We start from the raw sequence: 13,066 nt of genomic DNA, 5'->3' as shown, positions 1-13,066 counted from the left end.
CAGTACTGACTCAAAAGACATCTATGGGACATAAGCCAATTGCCTACTACAGTGGGCTGCTTGATCCTGTCATGAAAGGTCACTATCCGTGTGAGCAAGCCCTGGCTACAGCAGCATTTGCAGTTCAGAAAAGCACCACTATAGTGATGGGATCACCTTTAACACTGTATGTGAAGCATGCGGTATTTGCTATTTTGCAAAGAAGCAGGAGCACTCTTAGAGTATCTGGGTATGAAGTAATACTTTCATTACCATCCTTGCAGGTGGTTAGAAGTCACACAATTAATCCAGCAACATTCTTTGCACACCCAGTTACTGACGACGAACAAGTATATGATTGCACCAATTATGTGCTGGAAGAGGAGAGAAAGGTGGGAGAGGACCCCATCCCTGGGAGCATATTGCTCTTTGTGGATGGATCTTCTTTCATAGACCAGGAAACAGGAATTAGACATTCAGGAGCAGCAGTTGTAAAGGCTAAACAACAGGGATCGTCTAATACCTTGCAGATAGTGAGTAATATACCATTACCTTCTCATTTCTCAGCACAAGCTGCAGAATTAGTGGCTATTATTAAAGTGCTGTGATATCCTAAAGGGTTAGAAGTCACTATCTATTCAGATTCAGCATACGTTACAACCACTGTACATTCAAGTATACACAAATGGGAAAGGAGAGGGTTTCTCAAATCTGACGGGTCCCCTGTGATGCATAGAGATTTACTAGCAAATCTGATACATGCTCTAACTCTACCATCCAAGGTGGCAGTAATAAAATGTGTGGCACATACAAACAAGCAAGATCTTGTCTCCAGAGGTAATGCTGTGGCAGACTGGGCAGCTAAAGAGGCAGCTGAGGCAGCTGAGACATCTTCACATTATACAGACGTAGAAGAATACTCATTAGAAATGATGGTGAACAGGTAACAAAATGATACTGAATTACTACCCCCATACACTGAGACAGCACAGTTACATCTACGTGAGTTGCAGGAGCAGACACAACCGCATGAGAGAGAGTTGTGGGAAGAGCAAGGATGTATAAAATCACCAACAGATTTTATTTGTACGAAGGAAAGTACTGGGAAGCCCGTGATGCCACAAGCCCTGTTATATACAGTGCTAGAGCAATTGTACCTCCCCGCACACACGGCTAAAGAATACCTTCTTGCTACATTACAGACAGATTGGTTTATCCCACAACTATCTGAAATGATTACTATGTATATTGCTGAATGTGCAGTATGCCAACAATATAGCCCAAGACCCTTGTTAAAAGTCATCACATCAATTCCCCGTCCAATAGGTCCATTTAACATCTACATATAGATTTTGTTGAGATGATTGATAGCTGTAACAACTATAGATATCTAATAGTTGTAGTCTTTCCTTTCTCAAGGTGGATCGAGGAAGGACCTTGTGCACATAATGATGCCAAAGCAGCAGCTAACTTTTTGATATGTGAAGTAATACCTAGATGGGGAATCGCAGAAGAGATCTGTTCAGATAACGGGACTCATTTTGTTAATGCTGTTTTCCAGCACATCTGCACTCCCCCTGGGATAAAACATAAATTGTCATCTGTCTATCATCCCCAAAGTAATGGTATAGTGAAGCGCCTCAACGGCCTATTGAAAAACAAAATAAGCAAATTGTGTGCTATATTGCATAAGAATTGGCTCCATTGCCTTCCGTTAGCCTTGTGTGCTCTTAGAAATCAGCCAGAAAGTGATCATCACTTAACCCCGCATCAAATAGTGACAGGGGGCCTTATGCCGACTCCCTTAACAATAGCAGGGCAGAAGACATATGCTCATAAAACAGCAGAGGTTTTGGCGGGTGAGATGGGATATTATTTGTCTCCATTGTTGAAGTCTGCTAAGTTCTTCTCCAAACAGGTGATGCAACAGCAGAAGTGCACCACCGCAACCCAGCAGATCAGTCCAATTCCTGTAAGTCAACAAGTGTACATTCACAATTTTGTGAGGCGATGGAAAGACAGCAAGTTCAAGGGGGGCCATATATGGTCATTCAGAGCAGGCCCCCCGCAGTGAAAGTGGAGGGCAGGAAACCATGGATAAATTTGTCGGACATTCGACTGGCCCCAGCTCTGTGTCAAACATTGCAATTGGTACAGGAACATTCAGAGGAGAGTGAACAGAAGAAGAAATAACACTGCTTTCTTTTAAAGAGCGAGCAGAGTACCTTATGGGCTTTGCCAACAGACATTAATGGATTATTATTTTGTTTTCTAGTTTATGTTTTAGCATATTGACATTGGTATTTCAGTGGTATTTTTATTTATGCGTAGTATTATGCTCAAATATTGTGCACTTGCAGAGAGAAGCATATGAATATAAGAATGTATCTCATAATATTCATGCTAGCTTATTAGATAATATGTGGTACCAGAATATGACAGAAGTAGGTAAACAAAGCACTAACGAATCTTGCCTAGTGTGCTCTTTAATTCCACATGCCAGAAATTCAGATAGATTACATTCATCTAAAGAAGTATCTCCTAGTGTCATACAGTGTCTTTTACATCTTTTCATGTGTAGAATGAGGGCACGGATGCAACCTTCGCGAGTACAACAGAGAATATTTTTAGTGAACATCACACAGTATGAGGAAGAGATAGCTGACATAATGAATGTTTTGACCGACCGTAAAGAAATAGAAGTGAAGATAGAGGCAATGGCTAGAACAAGGGTTTTAAGGTACAAAGGGGATAGGTGGAAGACTAGAATATTAGAGCAGGGATTCTTAGGGGTATCACGACCTACTCTTTTTTGCAAGGACTATGCAGCCACACATAGGCCCAATGATTGTCAGGAGAAGCCATAACTGAGGGTAAATGGCTCAGTATATGCCCAGGGTCAATGGCACCATGGTACAATATTTGCATGTAGAGCTCTCTCATTATGGAGAGAGAGTAGAAATAACACTAGTACACAACAGACCTGCCAGGCTATATGGGATGAGAACATACAAAGCTTAACATGGATAGAAACACCTTCAACCCTTCGAGTAGGCCGAACACCCATTGTCTTTTCTTTATGTTTCAGAGGGATCAAAACAGTCTTGGTTGGGAAGAACGTCAATTACATCACCACAAGGGATCATGCTGACATGCAATGGGGCACCTCCAGTCTGATGGACTACTATTTGCAGTGTGGAGAATGGCTGTATACGCGACTTCCTGCAGGATGGAGTGGTCTCTGTTCTTTAGTCAGTGTGCACACCCCCTCCTCGGTGATTCCAGGAGTGGACATTTCGAAGTTACACAACCATCCCATGAGCCGTCCAACAACCTTGTTACATCATCATCAGAAGAGAAGAGTAGCTGAGTATTTTGGCACTGTAACTTGGGCAGAAATTCAGCAGGATTATTGGTTGTTCAGTGATGCTCTGTTGTTTTTTGGTAGCATTCTCCCATTTATCCAAGCGAACGTCACTGCTCGTTGGCTGCAAATAACATGTTGGGAACTGATGAAAACCATCAAAGCCACGGAAGATGGTTTCAATGCAATCAAAGAAGAGTTGTGGGCAGTGCGAGTAATGCTCATGCAACATAGGTATGTGCTAGACTTGATGACGACCATGGAGGGAGGGGTTTGTGCCAAGATCGGTATGGCTTGTTGTACATGCATGCCGGCTAATGAAGCGGACAGTGGGACAATAACAGAGGCCATACAGACTTTGCATAATCTGCAGAGGAGAATGGTAGAAGAGGGGGTGCCTCCAACAAGTGGTTTCCAGGATTGTTTTCGTGGATGCCGTCCAGGTTACCAGAATTGCTCAAAGGACTTCTTCCAATCCTTGTGGTGATCCTTTTGATGTATTGTCTCATTCAGATTATTGTAGGATGTCGTAAATCCAATGGCCAGAAATTGGGAGGGATGTTCACTAGTACAATAGTTAATAAAGTGTGGAAGGAGAAGAGAATGCATACACTAAGATAGGTGCATCGAACAGGAAAAGTGAGCAAGTAGTTGAAAATTCAACTAGAGGGGGGGAATGTAATAGGCCTCAGAAAATGAAAGAAGACCTACTCTAGTCAACACACGACTTAGAAGGGAAACGTGAAGAAGTGTACATTGTACGAGAGAAATACAGGCCCCAATCTGGGTATGATGTTAGACTGGAGTGCAAGGACACGAAGGAGAATGAAGGAAGAGGCCAGGTGCAGGGCAAAGCAGTTAAAGTCGGACTCCGCATACCACAGATAATTTAGAAGGACATACACAGGGGAGAGTCTAAGCCACTTTCTGATACTAGGGTTAGGAGAAGGGGTAAATCATGACAGACGTGAAAGGGAGACACTGCACTAGATGTTTGTGTTTCAAGGCTGGCAGGGAGTGGGAGACAGACTGTAAAACTTCAAAGCCTGGTAGACGTGTAGGGGGACATTTTGATAGAGTTCAGAGGGTAAGAAAGAAGGACGTTAGAAGATGTATATGTATATTATAAATGTTACAGCTGCACTTTTGTAGCAAGCAGTCAGATGTTTATTGAAGAATTATAGCCTTTGTTAATTGTAAGTACTATGAAGGAGGTGGAACTTAAACGTCGACTAATACTATAAAAGACACTGTAAGAGCTGAGTTGAGTGTGGTTTCAGTTGCAGAACTGGACTGTACTCCCAGCCGTATTGCTTATGAATAAACTCAATTGTTATCAGATTTGTGTCACTTTGTTATTTTTGAGAATTTGACTATAAATGCAACTTTTTAAACTCTAAAAACCATAGACATTCACCAATTGTAGTTATAGTTAGCTCAAGTAACTATAACTTGTGCCCTAAGGGAACTATAACTCACACTTCTGCCATGCACAGTTTTCTCGTCAATAATATCAGTGATGTCATACAAGATGCCAATATGTGGGGTAATTAGCAGTGCATGGTGATGGCGTGAGTTATGGTTATAGAAGAGCCATAATGGGTTGAATGTTGACAGGACCTTTGCCTCTAACAAACCTTTTTTCTCAAAGGATCGTGTGCTATACTTTCAAGGAACTGGTAAATATCACAAAGGTCAGAAAAGAGTAATTACTTGGGTAAAGTAAGGCACCGAGGCTTAAAATGGGACTTTACTTCAGGGGTAGCAAAGGGACTGTCTCAGTAAGATTTGTCACTTCACAGAGGATACTAGTTTGGCAATTTCTTCTGAGGATAGACTCTAGAATGAACTGCAGGCCTTAATTACATATAGAGTAGTGTCCCCGAACACGAGTGCATGTTAATTTCAGTCTAGATTGACTGGGCCTTTGCCTTTTCAGTATCAAATTCTTAATATTTTTAGCTGAGTAGGATACTAAAGATAAATGAAGTACACAAGGCTGAGTCACAGAGTACAGCAACGTTTCAGCCAGTTTCAGCCAACATGTGTTTCGCCACACATGGCGTATTCGCCAGGGCTTTCTCAAGGCACGTTATTTGAAAAACATTTTCGAAAAGAGGCGATGGACGCGTCAGGATCTTAAATCTTATCGACACCGAGAAAACAGATTTTCGGACACAATTACGGCAATTTGCCTGAAGAATTATGTTTTTCAAATAACGTGCCTTGAGAAAGCCCTGGGGTATACGCCATGTGGGGCTAAACACATGTTGGCTGAAACTGGCTGAAACTTTGCTGTACTCTGTGACTCAGCCTTGTGTACTTTTACTTGGAACCTTCCACTTCTCATCAATAAATTTTGAACTGGGAACAAAATATCCCCTCTGCAGTCCTTCCTTATGAACCATACCTGATATCGCAATTGGTTGCGTGAAAAGACACGCTTTTACATTGGGACCTTACCGCAATTTAGTAGTGCAACTTCAAAAAAGGAGGACTACGGTCCATGTCCCCCGGTCTAAGCTCCCACAACTGTGGAACAAACTGGCATTTTACACAGGAGGTTATCTTGTTTGGACCTCTTCCTCTTTGATGTGATAAAGATAAATGAAGGGTATTTTAAGGTTTCAGGATTTCTTTTGAGTGATTCTGAGCCCAGTTGCCTACTTTGGACAAAAGCGCTTAGATTAATGTGGAGTCGGCAGCCTAAACAATATTGGGAGAATCACATGGTGAAGATAAGGTGAAGGGTCCAACCATATAGGTGAAAGGAACCGATACAGATTTGAGAGTTTGCGGAGGACACAAATACATTTAAAACAAACCAGGGAAGCATTACATTAATTCAACCAGTCTGTGTTGAAACATCCTAGATAGGTGGAAATAAACCCCTAAGGGAAGTTGATAAGTTACCAGGTCAATGAGAAGTGCAAATATGGTTGTTTTTTACTACACACTCGAGTCAAGGGGGCATAACATATACTTGCATTGTGGCACATGTCACCTTTGCAAGGCTCACTGGTGATTCAGTTAACCTAACCTCACATCACCGCTCTTTATAAAGGGCCAGGGCTTAATTTGAACCGGTGGTTGCGGTGGGGCCCAGTGACACTCGTTAATGGGGACTGGCACTTATTTTTCCCCATCAGACTTTGATACACAGCAAGAGAGGAAAAAACACAAGAACGGGAAGTAAAGGGTAACAAAGAGATAAAGCAGGAACCAGCCAAGGTGAGATAAAGGGGCAGGGAGTGGCTCGTGGGTCACCGAAGAGGCATGAGATGAAATCAAGACTACCTCAGTCTTGGTATTCGGAGCGCGGCTTCAGAGAAAATATTTGTGGCCCTAGCACTTATTCTTTTACAAATTAAGCACCACCAGGCCCTCACCCACCCCACGAGCAATGGCCTTGATACATTTTGTCCAAGTGGCACTTAGCCTGTGCCAGCCAGCCTCTGAATCCAGTGAATCTGTGTGGGTCAAGGCCCACTACTGCCTCAATTCTCGCGGTTCCTGGAAGAGCCGGAGTGGCAACCACCACGCAGAGCCTAGCAAACCCAACGAGTCCCTTGTGCACCTGTCCTGAGCTGACTAGTGCTGGAATGGAGCGGCAACTGAGTGGCCAGAGATCCTGTTGTTCAAAATGATTCAGCAAACCAGCTGCCGTTCGCCTCTGTGCCCATCGGCTTTAGGTGGCATGGAAAATTCCAAATCTTTGTACGACCTTATGTTGGTGTCTAGAACCGCCACGGTCTCTACTTTAATCGACACACTGATCCCAGGTTCGACCGCACAAACAGTTCATGGCATACGAGCATGTCTCGGTGGATTCAAGCGGCGAGACCACCACAGAAGTAAATCACGGTTGATTCAAGAGGAGATAGGAAGCCCGCGCCTATCCCGAGCGACGAAACAGAGCTTTCGACATGACTTAGACAGAGCAGTGTTATTCCCCCGTGGACACCGTCTTGCAAAGACAGAGGTAGCCAAAGCCGAGCGCTCACGCAGATGGACAGAATTCGATGTGGTGTCACCGTGGCAGACTCACTTGTCACCTAGCAAAGATGTAATTCAGACCTCAGCAATGCCGCCCGCGGCAAAGGCACACGGTTCTGCTGTCTGGGAAACGCTGGCTCCTCTGGGGCTGGACACCACTTGTCCAGTTGAAAAAGCGTAATGTATCACCTCCTCGTGCCCTCGTGTCTGGCTTTCCTTCCGCCGAGCCTCGCCCACACCTCGCTGCACAACGTCCATTTTTAGCGCGGCACTGGTGATGCACAAGGAACACGTCGACGGGATCTGGGAACATTTGAGAGGACCATGTCCCTTGCACTTACACGTCTGCTGGAACCGGGCGACTCCAGTGTGATATGCGTGTACACGCACCAGTGAGATCACTACCAAAAGGGGGTTCTGGAAACCAGGAAGTCAAGAAGCCAGCCTGTCCTTTTTGCTGACGGTCCCCCGGAAATTCGCGGTCCGAGTCAACTGCATGATGATGACAGAAGACACGAAATGAAACAGTAATACAGGTGTGTTATAGCATGGTGCCCATTGCCAGTGCGCGTCACACATGCTAATGCGTGATGCAAAATACAGTATTGTGTGGAAGAGATACACAAACTTGTGTGTGAAGTATACACAGCCTGCTCTACAAATTATAAAGCAAAGTAAGAAAATCCCAGTGTCGGAGGAATTGTATGTGCAAGTGTGTGTTGGTTACATGACCTAGTGTGTAAGATGATTACCAGGTTTTAGTTACACGGCATAAGGAGTTGCTGCAGGCAAATAACACGGACCCCGACTGGAGGCGTGAGGTGCTAGGTGGCTCGAGTATATGGGGAGGTACAGTGGCGGATATGCCACCCGTGGCGAAGATGCCATCTTGACTTGGGTGGGCATCATTTTACTCTGAGACCACTATACCGCAGGATGAGCGGCATACCGTGTGACTAATACACAGCTCCGTTTGAGAGCAACGCACTGACCACTATATGAAAGATGCATACATTGCAAGGCTGAGAGCTTCGCAGCCAGTTGTGTGACAGGTACACAGCGGAGTTTTGTGATGGATTACCTGGTGTGTGTGAGTTTCAGTGTGTATGCGGGTTACTCAGTCTTCAGGTGACACATTCTCCGCTCGCTGTTAAGCAGCCCAGTGTGCCTGTTGAGTTTGACACTCCACAGCCTGCGCTACTGTTGTCCACTCGTAGATTTGTGACATACACAGCCCCGTGAGACAAGATATTCATCCTTCTGTCTACTGGAGAATTAAGACTAATCGCCCCGGGTCTTGGGCAACCCCATCACGCAGCAGCGTGGAAGACACGCTCCCTTGGGCACAGACGCCTATTCTATTACAAATTAAGCAGTGCTATAGATTATCTAATGTGTGAGGTAAACTGGTGTGTGTATTACGAAACTGCGTGTGAAACACAAAGCGATGATGTATGATGTGCACGGATAAGTGCGCAACATAGGCAGCTGTCTTACTGATATGGATTAACTGTTGTGTTAGACAGTTTGAGATGTGCCCCTTGATGGTTTTTGTGTGTGGCGTTAGCGCGAGACGCAAGAGCTCCCGCGAACAATTTTGCAGCTCGAGGTGTGTGGTAGATGCGCAGTCGGTTGGGAGTGCGAGGTAAACAGCCCCGTGTGGTACCTACACACCCTGTGCGTGTGAAAAACGAACTGATGCGTGTGAGGTGTGTATGACATGCACAACCGTGTGCGACCCGCAGCCTCCGCGTGACAAAGTGCTGGCTGTGAGTGACAGACACGCAGGCCGCTGTGTGTCACGGTCTCCGAGCCCGGGGTGTGCGGAAGGCGCGCAGAAGTGTGCGGTGAGTGGTCCCTGGCCGCCGTGTGCGAGTACCGCGGGCGGGAGGCGGCCCCGCCCCGGAGGGTGTCCCCCCGGGTCCCCGCCCAGGGCAGGGTGTGCTCTCGGAGGAGCTCCAGCGTGCTGCGGCCCCTGAGTCAGCGCCGGAGCCTCCGGTGGGGACACTGCAGCAGCGCTGCCTCGGAAGCCTTCCTCCTCCCCCTGCTTGTGAGAGCCCGCTCCTCACCACTCCTCCTCCTCCCTCCAGATGGCAGCTGCTCGCAGCCCGTTTCCCTCCTCTGTTTTTAATGCAAATTGACTTTGAGAGCAGAAAAAAAACACCCGGAAAGATGGCGCCTGCGGGACACCTGGGATCGCCGCCGTGCCCGAGCTGAGGGACCCCGTGTGCCCGGATCTGCGGCCGAAGGTAGGAGAGGCTCCCCCTGCGAGGCTCAGCCGCTCCCGGGCTCTCCCTGCACGGGGCCGCGGGCTCAGCGCTGCCTCCTGCGCCCGGGACATCCGCCGGGGTGCGGATGGCACCGAGTGCCCGGAGGAGGCACTGCCCGGCGCCTCGGCCAGTCCGTCCAGCGCAGGGGCCGGGGAGAGGCTCTTGCGGGACGTGGGCGGCCGCTGGAGCCCGGGCTCGCTGGCCGCAGGTTGCGGGGTGCTGTCCCCGGAGCGGGTGCTGCCCCTCCGCTGCGGGAGGGTCTCTGCCGGGGCCTGGGGGATCGCTGGGGAGGCTGGGGCACTGCTCCCCGGGAGGATGCCCGCTGCCCTGCAGGTTAGGGCTCGGCAGCAGGTTGGCGCCCCCATCCCTGGACTAAGGCTGCCCCCAGGCTCTGGCGCAAGTTTGCCTCTCCCTCGTGCCAGTGCCGGGGCCCCGCGCCCCCGGGATGGGCATGTTTGGCGGGTGCTCGGCCTGAGCATTTGTCACTGCGTAGTTGATAAGTTGCCGCGCTGGCTGTACTCGTGCCCCGTGCACGGCGGGCGGCGTCGGGGCCAGGAGCCGCGGAGGCTCGAGGGCTGAGTGCGCAGGGGCAATACCGGGGCTCCGGGGGCCGAGGCCTCCCTCTGGTGAAAGGTCTGTGCGGTGAGCCCGGGACCGCTGACAGCAGCAGTGTGTGGGGCGGGGGCTCCCCGCGTCCGCTGCTGGTGCTTCCTTGACCATAGCGCCCTACCCTGGACTACTGTCACCACGCCAGTAACTAAACACATGCGGTACCACCCGATACCACCTGTGCCATCACCTGACATCCAATCTGTGCCAGTCTGTCATCACGTCATACTCTTCTGTGGCATCTCTACCACACAATTCCCGAGCCACTACCTCCTTCGGTGTGTCTCACTTCTTGTGACATCACCTCTCCAAAGCCATCACCTTGTTCCCATCTACCCCCTACAAATATGCCCTCGTCTGCCCATTACCAACAACTCCCGAGCCACCACCTGCCAGCTTCTTAGTGTGCCATGGTGTGACATCACCGCTCCAGAGCCGTCACCTGGCACTTGTTCTGCCGAATGACCAATGTGCTACCCGCCAGCCCTGCCTGACACCACCTGCACTGCTGCTCCTGTTACCACCTAGTGCACACCCACCAGCTGGGCCACCGACCTCCCCCCTTCTAACTCTGCAGCCAGGCCGGCTCCGTTTCTGTTTTGCCACCGCTTAGCGCCCTCTCTTACTAAATGCAGCAGAGTGGCGCAAACCGTCTCGTGTGGCATCATATCACCACCTTCCTTTGCTGTCCTGTCATCGCCTCGTGCGCCCTCTGACCACCAACTTGCATGATGTTCTCTGCCATTCACATGCACACGCCCCTCTCTTGTGGCATTAAGTAATACGGCGATGCTTGTGTTTGTTTCTATTGCCCCCAGCCCCCCCGATCCAGTAGTGCGGTGACTGACTGCCGCCCTTGCTCAGGGAAGGTTTGCAGGGTGGTGGGAGGTGGAACGAGGCATCGCCGCCCATGCTCCTTGTCTTCCGCATGCCACCAGCCTCCTCGTGCATTGCTTCTTGCCGCCTGGCTCTGCGCGGCTTCCGCCGCTGCCATCCCCTCCGGGTGGCTGTGCACATCGCCATCCACCTGTCACAATACATCACAGTGCACTTCTCTGACTCATGTTTTTTCGTGAACGACGTGATGTAATCCAGTGTATGTCATCGCCATCCTCCCCGTACACGCGGCACCAAGTGCGATTCTAGCATATTCCATAGTGTCCCTGTACGCCTAGTTTCTGTACACGTCTGTATATCGCATCCCTGCTGACCCTCATCGCCTGTATGCGTGAACTTGAGTGCTTTGCTCCTTGTATGCCAGCTGCATGCACCTTAACGCAATGTTGTAACTGACCTTTTAATGATCTCCATGCCCTGTACACGGGCTGCAAGCACTCGACTACATTGCCGTACCTCACCCTTTATTGACCATCACTCATTGTACATTAGCTCTGTACACTTCAGTGCATTGCTGTAGCTCACCATCTAATACTCTCCATTCCCTTTGTGCATGCTGCATGCACTTAGGTGCATTGCTGCACCTCAACAGTCAGCGCTTAAGTGCATTGCTGTACCTCACATTTATTGATCTCCAATTTATCTGTACATGTTTCATGCACTGAAAGTACATTGCCGAACCTCACCATTTATTGATCTGCATTCCATTTGCACATGTTTCGTGCACTTAGGTGCATTGCTGTACCTCACCAATCACTGGTCTCCACTCTTTTTATACGTTTCATGCACTTAAAGTGCAATGCTGTACCTCACCATGTATTGATCTGAATTCCATGGGACATGCACGTAAGTGCATTGCTGTATTTCACCATTCATTGATCTTCACTCTATTTGTACGTTTCATGCACTTAAGTGCATTGCTGAACCTCACCATCTAACGATGTCAGTTCCATTTGTACATGCTGCATGCACCTTGGATAAAGTAATACATTTGTCTTTGCCGTTCTCTCGTCATTGAACGTTCTCTTGTGAACATAATGTAGTGTTTATTAGATAACATGCTCATTTAAAAAAAAAAGCTTTTATTTCGCTGTGTTTTTGCTTGTTTTGAAAATTGTCTCATTTGTTCATGTTCAAAGTAATTTCATATAATTGTGGAAGGAATTAATATGAACATGTTAAAGGTTAGCATGTTTTCCAAACGAGTTATTGATTTATGGTGATTGGGGGTAATTACTGTTGCTTGGATTATTTGCACGTACTTAAGAGCGCGCAGCAGTACTTTACCATCTAATAATCTCCATTCCCTGTACACTTGCTGCGTGCACTTCGCTGTATTATGACCCTTATTGCATTTTAATGCGCCGCAGGCGTTTGGATGCGTGATTGTCACGCATTGAGAGCCGCACTGCCTGTCAACGTGCCACGCGCACTTTATTTGTTTCCCCGACCTTGTGTACAGGTGCACGTGCTGCATCGGTATGATTTCCTCAAGCAGTTGTCGTCGTCACTTCTGCACGAGGGCGATCCTGTGCCTCGCCTCCAGTGTGAAGCCTTCCCAGTGTACCTCGGTGTTCTGCGCATCCAGACTTCTCTCCGTTTCCCCTGCACAGGGCTTGCCTGTAAACTTAGGTCTTTGTGATCGCCGTTTGCTTTACTCCCGCCGAGTGCTAGTGGGCGTACTTCACCCACGTGTCTTCGGCTGCTCATGGCTGCTTCGTGAGATGCGCGCGTTTCAGTTTATTGTCTTGCTATCTGCACAGAGTGAGCACGTGAGCCACTTTCGATGGATTTTAAACATGGACTCTTACCCAGCCAAGCCAACTGTTGAAGGCGGTGCGTTCCAGAGGGTTGTTTTTATGTAGTAAGCATGGGTCTGCACGGTTTTTGGGCGGGGTGGGGGTGGTAAGGCGGGAGCGTTAGTCAGTGGGCTGCACGTCTGGCTTATTGT

At 48.3% G+C, this 13,066-nt stretch overlaps 1 protein-coding gene across 1 annotated transcript in view; it reads left to right on the top strand.

Annotated features, from left to right (window-relative positions):
- The first annotated feature begins 9,261 nt into the window (after positions 1-9,261).
- The window catches only part of BAHD1 (bromo adjacent homology domain containing 1), a 486,847-nt gene continuing 483,042 nt past the window's right edge, over positions 9,262-13,066 (top strand). The window contains exon 1 of the mRNA XM_069208580.1: positions 9,262-9,588. The gene's annotated coding sequence lies outside the window, so the exon portion shown is untranslated. The remainder of the gene's footprint in view (positions 9,589-13,066) is intronic.

The sequence above is a fragment of the Pleurodeles waltl genome, chromosome 9 (genome assembly GCF_031143425.1).
Source record: "Pleurodeles waltl isolate 20211129_DDA chromosome 9, aPleWal1.hap1.20221129, whole genome shotgun sequence".
NCBI classification, from domain to species: Eukaryota; Metazoa; Chordata; class Amphibia; order Caudata; family Salamandridae; genus Pleurodeles; species Pleurodeles waltl.
This window is presented reverse-complemented; position numbering and strand designations above follow the sequence as displayed.